We start from the raw sequence: 13,632 nt of genomic DNA, 5'->3' as shown, positions 1-13,632 counted from the left end.
AGGGCCTGTTTACGTGCACGGTGTGCACCAATGGTGGTGACTGTAAAAGGAACAGAGCAATGTCTCCATGCTTGCAAATAGGAGCATCATGATAAATCTCAGCATGGCAACTCATATAGTTTCTTTAAGATGTGTAGCTCCAATTGGTCTTCTTTGCATTGGTTCAGTTAGTGTTCACACAGTATCATCCCTGCTGCAATCATCAGCAATAGTTATTTGCCATGATTTAACAAAATAAAAACAAGTCAAAGCATTTTGTAATGTTAATTTTCCTTGAGAACTAAGGAGATTAACAGCAGCTAAGTCACAGGTAGTTTTATGGGAAAGGTAGAAGATAATAATGAGTTGAATAATAATAACACTTAGCCCTTACGTAGCTCTGTGTACTTTCAAAGTGCTGTACAAATACTAAACAAATCATTTTAATTAAAAAGGCCTTCAGAAGATTAAAGGACCCTTGAAATAAGTGAGAAGTGCTGCTCATTACCTCAACAAGAAAAAGATCTGGCCCCAAATACATTTATGTTTGGAAATTATTAAGAAACTAACACTGCAACCTAAGCTTAGGGTAAAATACTGCTTAACCACATGGAATAAGCCTTTGGAAATCAGGGAAGCTACTTGCACAAGTAAAAGCTGTGGGATCATTCCCTCAGTTATACGTCACAGCTTTTTCCCCTTTTTTTTTTTCTACTTTAATTTGTTCCAGAGACTTCAGCCTTTCAACATACCCAGCAGAGAGTCCCACTGGCTGCACCACGAGCAGTCCCTTAGCGATTCTTCTGTGCTTTCTAAGAAGGTGTTTGCCTTTCCTGAACTGTTCTGTATTACATCAGCAGTGGTGCTTATAGCTATAAAACGAATAAGCCTCTTTTTTTTTTTTTCCCTTTGGTGCACAACCACACCTTTAGATTTCTAAGAACAGGGCTTGTTCTCAGCACTCCTGCCACCTGCGATGCAATGGAACGCTGCGCTGCCTCTGGGACACCTCCCTCTTCTTCCTTGTAAGGAGGAGGCTGCCTGTGAAAGGTCAGTACACTGCACCAACCGACTTTCACATCCTCATTTTACCTGTTGCTTTGCACTTTGCTAGGGGCTGCTCCCTGGGGGTGACAGTTGCACACCAGCTGCCATTCTCCCTGTCATACTGCCCGAAATGTCAGGGCTGCATGCAGCAAGGAAGCAAGAGTACACTTCAGCTTCTTGTCACAACTAAAGGCCATGCCACCTGCTGTACAGATTTCCAGTCCCTTTCCCCATATGATTTTCCATCCCTCCCTCTTTTTCCTAACATATATACGTGGACTTGGGATACATCCCTCAGTCTTGCTTTTCATTTTCAAGCATATTGCATTTTAATCCATACAACATTAACCTCTCAAAAGCAGTGTTTCCAGTGCAAAAACAAGTTTGTACCTAACTGATCCATGTAGTGCTACAAGAAGCCCAGTCAGTCATTGTCTCTACTGAGAAGCAAGACAAGATCCATCTGGCTATTGAACTCCATCGGTCTTCCTAACCATTTTCAGCAATCTGTTCCAAGGATATTTTAAATAAATTTATATAAAGCATCCTTTCTGCTTTTCAGAGGTGTATCAGTTTCTTTATATTATGCTCTCAGGGGGCACTGGTGATATACTGACCTCTGGGAGCATACCACATCTGCATTCATACAGCAGGCATTTTGCAAGTGTGTAAGAGCAGTGAAGCCCTGATTTCTGGTCAGCAGATTTTAGGAGAATGAACAAGGAACTGCTGCTTGCATCTAAGACCTTAAAAAATTGACCATAAATTAGGGGATCAACACACAGCCATCAGACTCCAGTCTGCTGCTGCTTTGTCTCTTGTGATTTCGCTCTTTGGACCTTAGTGATATTTAATACATTGATACTTTGTAGACACTTTCACATCAATAGCATTTCAGGAGGTAAACTCAGGCATGTCTGCTGGGGTCACAAGCCAATTAGAGCTGTCTTTTCAAGATGTATGAAGTTCAAACACAGTTCACACTCACAGCAACTGTATTTTCCAAAGCATCCCCTGCAATGTGATAACATGAGCTTCTATCAGCCAGCAAGAAGGAATAACAAGGTGTTACTGTGGCTGTTGTTTCTGAGAGGAATTGATAATTCACCAGTATTTGTGCAGATTACTGAGAACAGGTGTGCAGCAAAGTTGATTCCACTCATTTGTATTAATGGGTGTCTTAGGGTATCGTATCTTATCACGTTAATTAATTAGAGTGAATTGAGTTAGAGTTGACTAGCACCTGATTAAAAATTGATGAGGGGCCATGCAGTAAAACATCTTTCTTTCTGCTGCAGCAGGTAAGCAGCAATACACTCCTGTGCTGCTGCAATTGGAGGCCTTGTGCCTTTTCCCCTGCACCAGCTGAGTGAACTCACAGTGTGCTGGGAAGGCATTGCTGCCCAGCCTCCTCTAAAAGGTTTTGGGGCCATTTGAAAGTATAAACAGCAACAAAATCTGCATTTTGAGGTCCCATAGACAGGTGAAGGATGTATGGAATGAATAAGCTTACTGGGTCCTTAAATAGCACAGCTAGACTAGCAGACCTGGTCTCACACATTCTGCTTTCCCATCGCCCACTCGTGGTACCAGATAAATCCCTGCAATGATACAGAATATAAGAGGGCCAGCTCACACTGTCCTGGGTAACAACAATACAAAGCAATTCACCTCCTCTTGATGAGGATTTTTATTTTTTAGTACATTTGAACTGCAGTTTTGAGTCACTGTCGTGCACAAGTACAACCACATAACACAAGTAATATACTGCTTTAGTAACGTGTGTCCCTTTGTGTTGCAATACCTGAATCACAGAAATTTACCTGCACAGGCAGAGACCTGTGCAGTCCACCTCTATGCCAAAATAGGCCTGTTCTCTACAATTACTCTGAAAGAATTGTCTCAACTGGTAGAAATTTAAAGGCATCTGACTTCTGCCACTTCTCTCAGGCAGAGGATTTGACAAACAATTTCTAGAATTCAGAAAACTTTTAACCTTTATGTTTCCTTCTCAAAAGGTCACCCTGTTGATCTTAGTTTTGCTGAGGAATGCAAAACATGGCAGCTAGTTTTTCCCACTGTTTATACACTTCAGTTACTGGAGACAGCTACACAGAATGACAGAGTGGTGGAGTTAGAAGGAACCCTCAGAGATCATTTAATCCTCCTCAGAAGCAGGGTCAGGTAAAGCAGGCTGTTCACAGTCTTCAGTATTTCTGTGATGAGGACTCCACAACCTCTCCTGGTAACCTGTTCCAGCATTTGACCACCTCCACAGTAAAAAGGTTCTTCTGCTGAATAATTGGCAATAGACAATAATTTTCTGCTAAAGTTGACTTCCCTGTGTTTCAGTTTCTGTCCATTCCCTCTTGTTTGGTCACCTGGCAGCACTGAGAAGAATCTGACTTCATTTTCTTTACTGCCCCAACTTCAGGTATTTAACCTATGGGTATGGGTGACAATATGACACACGCTTCTCCCCCCTGAGCCTTCTTTTCTCCAAACTGAAGGGTTCCAGCTCTTTCAGACTCTTTAATGAGAAAAGTGCCAAACCCTTAATGAGCTTCGTGGTCCTCATTGCTCTTCCTCCAGTATGTCCATGCTCCTGTCGTACTGGGGAGCCCAGTGCTGGACACAGCACTCCAGATAGGGCCGTACCAGTGCTGAGCAGAGGGTGAGATCGTCTCCCTTGGCCTGCTGACAATGCTGTCCCTCATGCAGACCAGGAAGCTGTTATACTTCTGCGTGGCAAGTGTCTGTTACTGGCTCATGTTTAACTTTAGAGTCCACTGGGACTCCCAGGTCCCTTTCTGTCAAGCTCATTCCTGGTCAGCCCCAGCATGTACTGGTGCATGGGACTGTTCTTCTCCAGGTGCAGGGCTTGGCAATTTCCATTGTCAAACTTCAGAAGGTTCCTGCAGTCCCATTTCCACAGTCTGTTGTCTCTCTGAATGGCAGCACAACCATCTGCTGCATCAGGCTTCCTTCAGGCAAAGACTATGCACTGGACCATGCAAGCCTGTAATCCAAATTCAGTTGAATTATACCTGAGCTCAGTCTTGGCTTGGCCTGATTGCATCGCTCCACTGGCACAAAGAGGTCATGATGAAGTGGTGTGGTTTAACCTGGCAGGCAGCTAAACTCCACACAGCCACTAGCTCACTCCCCCTGCATCCAGATGCAAGGAACCAGAAGAGTGAAAGTGAGAAAACTTGTGTGTTGAGACAGAGACAGTTTAATAGGTAAAGCAAAAGCTGTGCATGCAAGCAAAGCAAGACAAGGAATGAATTCCCCATTTCCCATGGCCAGGCATGTGTTCAGCCATCTCCAGGAAAGCAGAGCTCCATCAGGACTCACTTGGGAAGATGAACATCATCAGTCCAAACAATCCCCTCTTCTTTCTTCTTCCCCCAACTTTTTATGCTGACCATGACATCATATGGTCCCTTTGGTCAGTTGGGGTCAGCTGCCCAAGCTATGTCTCCCCCCAACTCCTTGTGCACCCCCAGCCTGCTCACTGGTAGGGTGGGGTGAGAGGCAGAAAAGCCCTTGACTCTGTGCAAGCACTGCTCAGCAGTAACAAAACCATCCCTGTGTTGTCAACACTGTTTTTTGCATGAATCCAAACCACAGCCCTGTACCAGCTACCATGAAGAAAATGAACTCTATCCCAGCCAAACCCAGCACATACAGATCTTACAACCGTGCTAGTTCTTGCAAATCCTGTGATGGGGAGAGGGGCCCTGCTGGTGTAGATGAATCTTACACTTACAATGGCATAAATACCCTTTATTTTTTAATTTGCAACAACAAACCTCCCATAAAATCGCACAGAATGAGAAAAAAACAACCCTGTTTTTCAAAAGTATAACAAAGTCAGAAAAGTGGGGAAAAAAAATGGGCATTGCTTATCGACTCACTTTGAGGCTATGGGTAAGCCTCTCATCTTCAAGTGTCCCATTCAACAGAAATATGAAAGCTGATGAGAAATAGCAATCTTAATGGAAAACAGACAATACAGAGCTGATTCTAATTTAGATTTCAAATATCATTCCCTAAGCATCCCACCTACCCTGACCCATATCCTCCACTTCTCCTACAAGTGGTCGAGTAATTTTCTCCACAGTGAATGCTTTTTTTTTTGGCAGCAGGATTTTCTTCAACACAGATGATACATTATTTGATATGTTACTGAAGGAGACATCTTTACAACTCATCTCACAGAAGCAGCACGTTATTTTTACACGTAGTAGCCTTCTGCATCCACTGTCCTGAAGAAGTTGTCATGTGGTGGCATATTGACACTAGGAATAGTAGTGGTAGTCCAAGGGCTTTATGACCAAATGCATCCTACAAGATTAATAACTAAGACAGGCTCAGACTAGTCTCAGGGCTACTAAGGGTCGACATGAAAGCAGCACAGTACGATTCGTAGGAGGCAGAGAGGCTTCCTACAGAAAAAAAATTGAAACCAACCATAAAACTGAAACCCTCAGGATTCATACTGGAGAGACTGACTCAGCTTTTTCACCTCTTTAAAACACAAGAGATTAGATATATTATTTCTGAAGTACATCAAATGGAAGAGCCATAATTTTCTCATGAATCACTAGTGCTATTTCCTGTGCAAAATTGACGTTTTCTTGGAAGGTATTCATCCAGATACCACCCAAACTCAACTTTGCTTAACTTTTGAGATCAAACAACATATTATCTAGCATAGCACAATCAAAAAACACATTGTAATGATATGATGAAGTGGCTCAGAGCCAATACATACCAGAACCTGGTCAGGATAAATTTCACAGAGAACTAAGTTTTCTATGGTATGGAAAGAACACGTAACAAAAGGCTACAGAGAGCCTTTTACTCTGAAGCCCTCAATTACAATGCCTCTGTTATACAAACACACTCCTTGTTTACAGAGATTATAACCACAGTATGTAACAGAGCACTTGAAGGGTCTTCTCTATTCCAGTATAATCCCATAACCTGGACAGACATCAACACCTGCTCTCAGGCTGTTTGAAACCAGACTACAAATCCCATATACATCTATGGTAAGAAACACCAGAATTGTGGTAGGAGAGACTCTGTGGCTTTCCATTTGGACCAAAGCTATCAGAAGAGGCAAGACTGGAAAGCTGGAGGCTGCCTGGGCAAGTAGATATGACTCTAGGGTGGCTTTCAACATGATGTACATCCATACATCCCCAGTTCACTGGGTAGAGCAGCTAAGGAGCCCACAGCCAGCCTCAGTGGCATTCCTGCAGGAACATAACACTGAAGGGCAGCTATTACAGTTTCATTCTGCTGTAGAAACCTCTCAGTGTGGCTTTGGTATCTCTTCTACTTCAGTGGGTTGCAGATAAAACATCCTGATGCAAGATCACACAAGGACCTCCAGTGTGCTGTGTACCTTCCAGTGTTCAGCCTGTTGTCATTGCTTAGCCAATAGTAACTGCAGCTGACAGTCACAGCTCATTTCTTAACAGTCTGGAACAGCTTTTTTTTTGTTTGTTTTTTTTCTTGGAAACATCTCTTTGGGCTCATGATAAGCTTGTAGTTCTGAATTGTACTTTTGCAACTGAATTTCCAGTCAGCTCCTGACTTTTTGCATCACTGAAATAATTGCAGAGCTTGGAACTGGCAAGTTCAGAAGTTTGTCTCCAAATTTAAGGTCATAAACTAAGAGGATCTGATAAACAGTAGACAGAAGTCTGAAACCACACTGGAAATATGAAGAGAGTAAAAATCCTGGAGTATGTTCATGAAAAGGTAAAGTCATAACAGCTCCAGAAAATTCCAAATCCTCAGCTGGATAATACAACTGCCCTCCTGTCAGCACCTGGTAATCTTGGGATAGGGTAATTAATAAAAGGCTTTTTATATATTTGCTTTGTTTGTGGAGGGGTACATGATGTTCAGAGCTCAAAATTCTGCTGTGGCTCTTAAAAGGAAGGAAAAAAAAAAAGTAGTGATCTGGCTATGTTGGAAAACAGTGCTTCAAAACCAACCAGGTGTCTTCTTGGCACAGAAACCCTTTCATGATAAAAATCAAGCTGGAATATTTGGGTGGGTTGGGTTTTTTCCATTTTGTTTTGTTTTTAATAAGTCAGAATGACTGCAAGCCAAGATTAAACAGTGAGAAAGAGCCGAAGTATTCTGCCCAGCTTCACAGTGCCTGCAGGCTATGCCAGCTACAATACCTTTCAACACCACACTATGTCCCATTGTGAGGAATAAAAAACTAAAAAGCCTTTTTGGCAAAAGTGGCTGAGAAATTAATGAGAAAATTTGATTTGGTTTTAGAGAAGAAAAAAAAAAATTAAAAAGAAAAGCCTTGGTGAAACAACCTGCAGCTGACACCATCAGCTCTAAAAGACCAGGGCCTCTGAACACCATAAAACAATTTGGGGGGTAATTGCCATCTGTAGGCAATATCTGTTTCATTGTATCATGCAGAAGCACTGGCTTTTCTTTGAATACTCGGGCTTCTACAAAGGACAGGCAAGCCAGACATTGATCATACAGCTTAAGGGATTTCCTTTTACCACTTAAATATGGAAAATCATATAATGACCATGTTTACAGGAGGTCTTCCAGATTATCTGGGAATTAGGATGAGAATTTTTAGGGGAGAGGGAACCCTGTAGACAGAGTATAATGTTTCTACTGACACAAGATAACCTATGTTGCTTCATTTCCCCCAAATTAATCAGTCAGAGAATGGACAACTAAAATACACAATGACTTGTGGTGATGGATGCAGTGTGATGTAGTTACCACAAGGAATTGGGAGTCGAGAGATAAAATCTAATCCTAGCCTTGACAGGCTTTAGTTTATTTGCCTTACTGGCTTCTATTTGTGGCCTCTCTATCCATTTATCTAAGTTTTTCCCATATATAAAAATGGAAGATTAGTTTTCATGAACTACTGGATTATTTTAGTGGTTTTTTTAATAGCTGCTAAGACTTTTGCCATAACTCTGCCCCCTGTTCTTCCCTCGGAGCAGGAAGGAATTCCCATTGCTTTTCAACACTTGCATGGAGATTCTTCTGCTTTTGTTTCACAGTGTATATCTTAAAGCCTGATTTCTTTTCACTGCTGAACCCAGAGTTTGTGAAGCACCTAACTCAGAAGGAGCCCTCATCTAGTACAGCAGTCACCACAAGCACAGCAGCTACCACTCAGACAGCAAAGTGTGACGTAGCAATCCCTTCTATACTTTGGATTTCTGTAATTTTCACTGAATTTCTTTCTTCAGATTGAATAGAAAAAGTGCTTAAAGAGTGATCTGACTGACAGTCAGGATAATCACAGTGTGAAATTAAAAGCATTTTAGAATTTTTTTTGTCAGCACAGATACACTATGTTCTGCTGCCTATATGTTTGTCATCTATGTGTCCTGTCTACTGCTAAAACCTTTTTAATATGAACAATGGTCATTTTAATGGATATTATTAATTTCTTGTTTTCAGCACAATTGAAGTTATTTTGACTAAATCACTTCCATACTCACTGATTAATAGCAGGAGGGTTAAGAGAATTTTTGCAGTGCTAGAAGGAAGATCAGAGTAATGGGGGCGGGAGGGGGGAATAAACACCCCAGCACAGGAGGGAAACAAGCTCCAGGGCATTGTCTCTACCCTGCCTAGGCACTTCATCATGATTTCATGAGATTGCACAAGGAGATAGCAACCCTCAGCCTGCCAAGTCCAAAATTATTACACTTTACCATTTCCATTGTTTTTTTTCATGTGCCCAAATCATGACACAGGCATGAGTGAGACTCGGTGTGTCTATATGTACATACACACAATATTATATAGGATTATTCACAGTAGTACTGGAGCTACAGATAAATTAAAGTCTCTTCTCTTACATTCACCAGGCCAACTGTGACTCACCATAACTCAGTGAAACCAGGAAATCTAAAGCATTGGATGAAGGAGGCCTATGGCAAGACCAGGAACTAAGCCTGGATTTCTGGAGGACCACTCAAGTGCTCTGAAGGTGACACTAGTCAAGAGAAAGAAGAAAGCTAAAGAGGAGACAAGGATTAAGGTATAGATGCTGTGTGGCCTCAAAGTGCTAAAGCGAAGGCCACAGGGCTCAGGACTCAAATTAAGAGACCAAGGATTCAGCCTTTAGAAGGAATAAGTGTTTTCTGAGAGCTGGTTCATCAGTCATAGCAGTGAGGAGGATGATTTCTTGCAGTGAGTATGAGCAGATGCGCTGTAGCAGATCCACAGCTGCTGTCAATTGTCATAGCTTCAGATGACTTTGGTGGAGTCAGGCCAACATACATCAGTGGAGGATCTGTCTTGCACTGTGAACACACATTTGTTGCTCATATGTTCAAAGCTAACCAGCACTTCTAGGCTAGAGAAGAAACTTAATTCTGGATTAGGAAAAGTACAGTTTCTCCCTTTGCAATGCAGGGGAAGATCGTGCCAGAGCTGAACTTGAACCTAACACCTGTGGACTTCATTTTGGTTCTGATACAGAGAGACTAGGTCATGTTGGAGAGTTGCACAAGTCAGTCCTTAAAAACAGGGCTAACAATACTTCTCTGTGACATTGAGGTACTGAAAACCTCTGCATTGCTAGACACACAGTTGCTAAGAAAAGAGGACAATACCAGCACCTGGAGAAGGCTCCCCACTAGCAGTATTTTTACAAGTGTAAAGTTCTACACACTGGAAAAAAACCAAGCCAGCAGCTCAGACACCAGACCTCAAAAACCAAATAAACTTGGAAATATAATGAAAACCAGCCACAGCACACATGCACCTTCCTTACCCTCCTCACAGCCCCCAAGGTCTTCGTAACATATTAAGGAAACACTCTCTTCAGTTATCAGACCTTCCTATAATGGAAACCTCCTCTGGTTTTTTAAAAGTTGGAACAATACTTTGTGGTTGAGTAAAATTTCAAGGTTCATAAAAACTCATTCAAAACTCATTTCTGTACCATTACGTGAAAGAATGGACCTCTGGGAAAAACAGTAAGATCTGATCCCCTATATCCAGCATCATTTAAAAATATTATTACACTTACCTGAACTCTTCAGAGGATTAGGCCTATCTGGTATTGCAGATTACTGCCTACTGAGGGAGTCCACTGCTGAAGTTTCTGAAATAAAAAATTAGATACTACCCCTATTTGCTGAACATCCATGCTTTTTTATTTCTATACTTTTGCTCTGGTTTCTTATCTCCAGGGAAGGAAAATTCAGCAACAACAAAAGTTTTTTTTCCAGGTGGTTCTGCTTTTAATTTAATTAACATGCTAATTAAAATAAAATAAAATGGCTTATTCATTTTAAGAAAAGGCTTAAATAGCCTTCAGGCAGGTCACCTCTATTTAATGTGACTGTGGTCTCTACTTTCACTGACCAGACCTGTCTTTATTCAAGATTTCGAACCAGCAGGCTAGTTTTTGTACCAGTCTCTTCAATGAATCAGCCTTACTAAGAATTTTCAATAAACTCCTCTACCCACCTATTTCCCTTTCACTAAGCAGACAGACTGAAATACAGAATTATTCCATTTACTGAAAGGGCATCAAAACGTGGTGTAAAATTCACCTCACCCAAATGTGAGAAAATTCTGTTGTTCTCCATTAGCAGGTAGTTTAATTCCACAAACAATGGCAAATCAATTAGTAATTAATTTCTATTCAACTGCTGTGAAGCAATGCTGTCTTGTAACAGAAGGTGAAGATTGGCATGCAGGAATTGAAGGTCAAATCTTGATGGTAGGACAGGAATCTGTGAAGGCACTCTTAATTCCCTCTCACTTCCAACTCTTGCCCTTAAATCAGTGATCAAACCAGATGTTCTGTTTGCCCCACCCACATCAATGACTGGGCTTTGTCTTTGTTGTTAACAAGACTGCACCCATAATGTCCAGAGGCAAGAGACCAAAGCTGGGTGAATTCATGATCCTTTTTTTAAAAAAAAAATTATTATATTACCTAAAGAATTCACATGTGGAGAAAAAAAACAAGTCTGCCCAGAGATCTAACCACACAACAATGAAAACTAAGCAGTGTCTAATACACTAATACACTTGCACTGTGGTCACAAATCCTTATGCATACAGTTACCTATTGCTGTATCTATTGACTAAAGCCTTATATACAGCAGAAGCAAAATACAGAAGAGTCAATATTGTTGCCTTTTGGCTCATTCAGGAAGCACATCCCCCATTTTAATGTAGAAGCAGGTGAAAAAGTGGTGAGAGAAATGCACAGGCAGGTCAGGCATGGGAGATAACCAAGACACTAAGTGGGGAGAGTACTTCACAGTGCTAGTCTCTGAGCTCTGTGGCCACCTTCTTAAATAGCAGTTACAGCTGTCCTCATTTGTAGGGGAGTTAAACCAAGACATGCCCTGAGGACAATGACAAGAATCTTGATTTTTAAGAAGCTGTGAGAAAGGAAGAAAACAAGCGGTGACATGGTCCAAAAGCAACAGCAGAGAAAGACATAAATAGCAATATTCTGACCCCCATGCAGGGATGTGGTTTTCTGAGTGCAGTGTCAGAAAGAAGAGAGAGAGAGCTGGTTAACACAATTGATTGACAAGTTTTAATGGTGGAGCCAAATCTTTAAAATCCTCTGAAACCAAAACAAATAAGGATGTGCTGGCTGCTCAGGAATTACTTTTGGCATAAAGCTGTCAATGTTTTGCCAAAGAAGTTGTTAGTTGCAACAATTGCCATCCTTGCTCAGGTAAATGACCTCAGCAGCACTACAGCAGCTATACACCCAGCAGAGAAGAATGTTTTGCAGTGAAATGTAGGCAGGATAAACTGGCAGCCCTCAAGGGGCTGATTATAACCACAGTGTGTAGCTCTGCTGTGTGAGCCGTATAGGACAGACCCTTCCAGTCGGTTCTTGATGTCCTGAACTCTGAAAACTCCTGGGGTTCCCTGGCAACACTGTCCACATTTGTTCTTGACATAGGTAGCCCTTATACACGTGTCTCCATGGAATATTCCCAGCAGTAATGATGACTTTCCCAAGAAGGGTTTGTGGAACTACATGTGAGCTTGACTTCAGCTGAATTATTCATGCATTGGAAGTGGAAAACATGCAGCATCGTGTTTGCAAGGACTGAGCCCTAGTGAGTATCTCTGTGTGGAGAAAAACACTCTGGTCTCTTATTTCTGTATTATAGGATACATACTTCATGGCAGCTACCAGTGTCCCTTTTTATTTGGCCAAAATCAAAGCTCTTCTATACACTCTTGCTCTGAAAGGAAGCATAGACACTTTGTGGAAGGAAGCTTTTCTTTCACATTATACCCGTAGGAAAATCAGAAAACATTTTAGATCTCTGTTTTTCTCCAAAACATGATTTTCATGGAAGGTACTAGGCACCACAGAAGGTACACTTCTTACATCAAAAAACCCCTAACCAACCAACAACCCTCCTACCCCCCAGCTAGGTTTTTTTTTGCTGCCACAACTCTCTACCCCACCCCAAACCTGCTTTTTAGCCACATGCTTTTTCAGGCCTATGTTTACCAGATAAAAAACAAGCCTTGAAATAGTTGTTCTAAAATGAAAATTTCCAAGTGATAAGGAGTCCTTGCCAATAAGAACAATGCTAAAATAGAGAATGCATGAAACAAAGCAAAAATCTGTGCATTTTGAGGTGTCTTAGTGCACCAGCAAAAACTGCATATACATGGAAACAAACATTTACAGAGCCACAGGTGACCTCACCTGAGTGCCCATCCTCTCACTAACTTACAGGGCAATTCTGTGAGCTGGCAATCCAGAGGCTGTTTACGTACTTATTTATCAGTCAGCTCCCTTTAAGTTACAAAGCAGGACCAACCTTAAAACTGGAAGCCAAGAAAAGACCATAAGAGATATTTCTGATGGACTGCATCAGCCCTTTCAGCCTGTCAGCACAGGTGGATGTGGAAAAGGCTGCAGGAGCAGTGAAAAGATGCCCCTTGCTTGGCAAGACAGAATATTGTCAAATCCCAGGACAACACGAAACAAACACAGGAGATCTATTTTTAGCCTGAAAAGTAAACAAGTCCCAGTCCCAGAGCACATGCCTTTGCACCTTGCATGTTCATTCATCATAGTAGAGAGAGAGAATAATGTACTGTATACACCAATAATGCCATTCCCCATTTTACTGTTCCTACTCCCTCTCCATCTCCATATTTTTTACATTCAGCTCGACTTCCAAACTGCAAACTGGTCCTGCCTAAAGCATGGCCTGCTTCAGCTGTAGCATCCCCTCTCCTGAAGACCCATATTTCCCCATCCTTCACCTGATGAGAGGTAATTTTATGGACACACCAGGGAGTGTTCTCTCCCTAGCCCATTTATTCACAGGCCTCTTCAGAAGACTAAAAACCAGCTGACAAAGACTATTTCCTATTCTTACACTTGCTTGGTCCTTTCCCTTTGTGCCAAAATCTATGTTATGGATAGACACAAGTTTTGCTTATGGTTTGTTGAATTTCTCCAAGTCTGTCTGTAGACACTTAAGACTCTCTGCAGAGTTAATCACTTCCTTCACAAAGTCATTGGGCTTTGAATAGTCATTGAATATGATTCTCACCATCCTA

Source organism: Gallinula chloropus (genome assembly GCF_964237585.1).
Source record: "Gallinula chloropus genome assembly, chromosome: 4".
NCBI lineage: Eukaryota > Metazoa > Chordata > Aves > Gruiformes > Rallidae > Gallinula > Gallinula chloropus.
Note: the sequence above shows the minus strand (reverse complement) of the source record.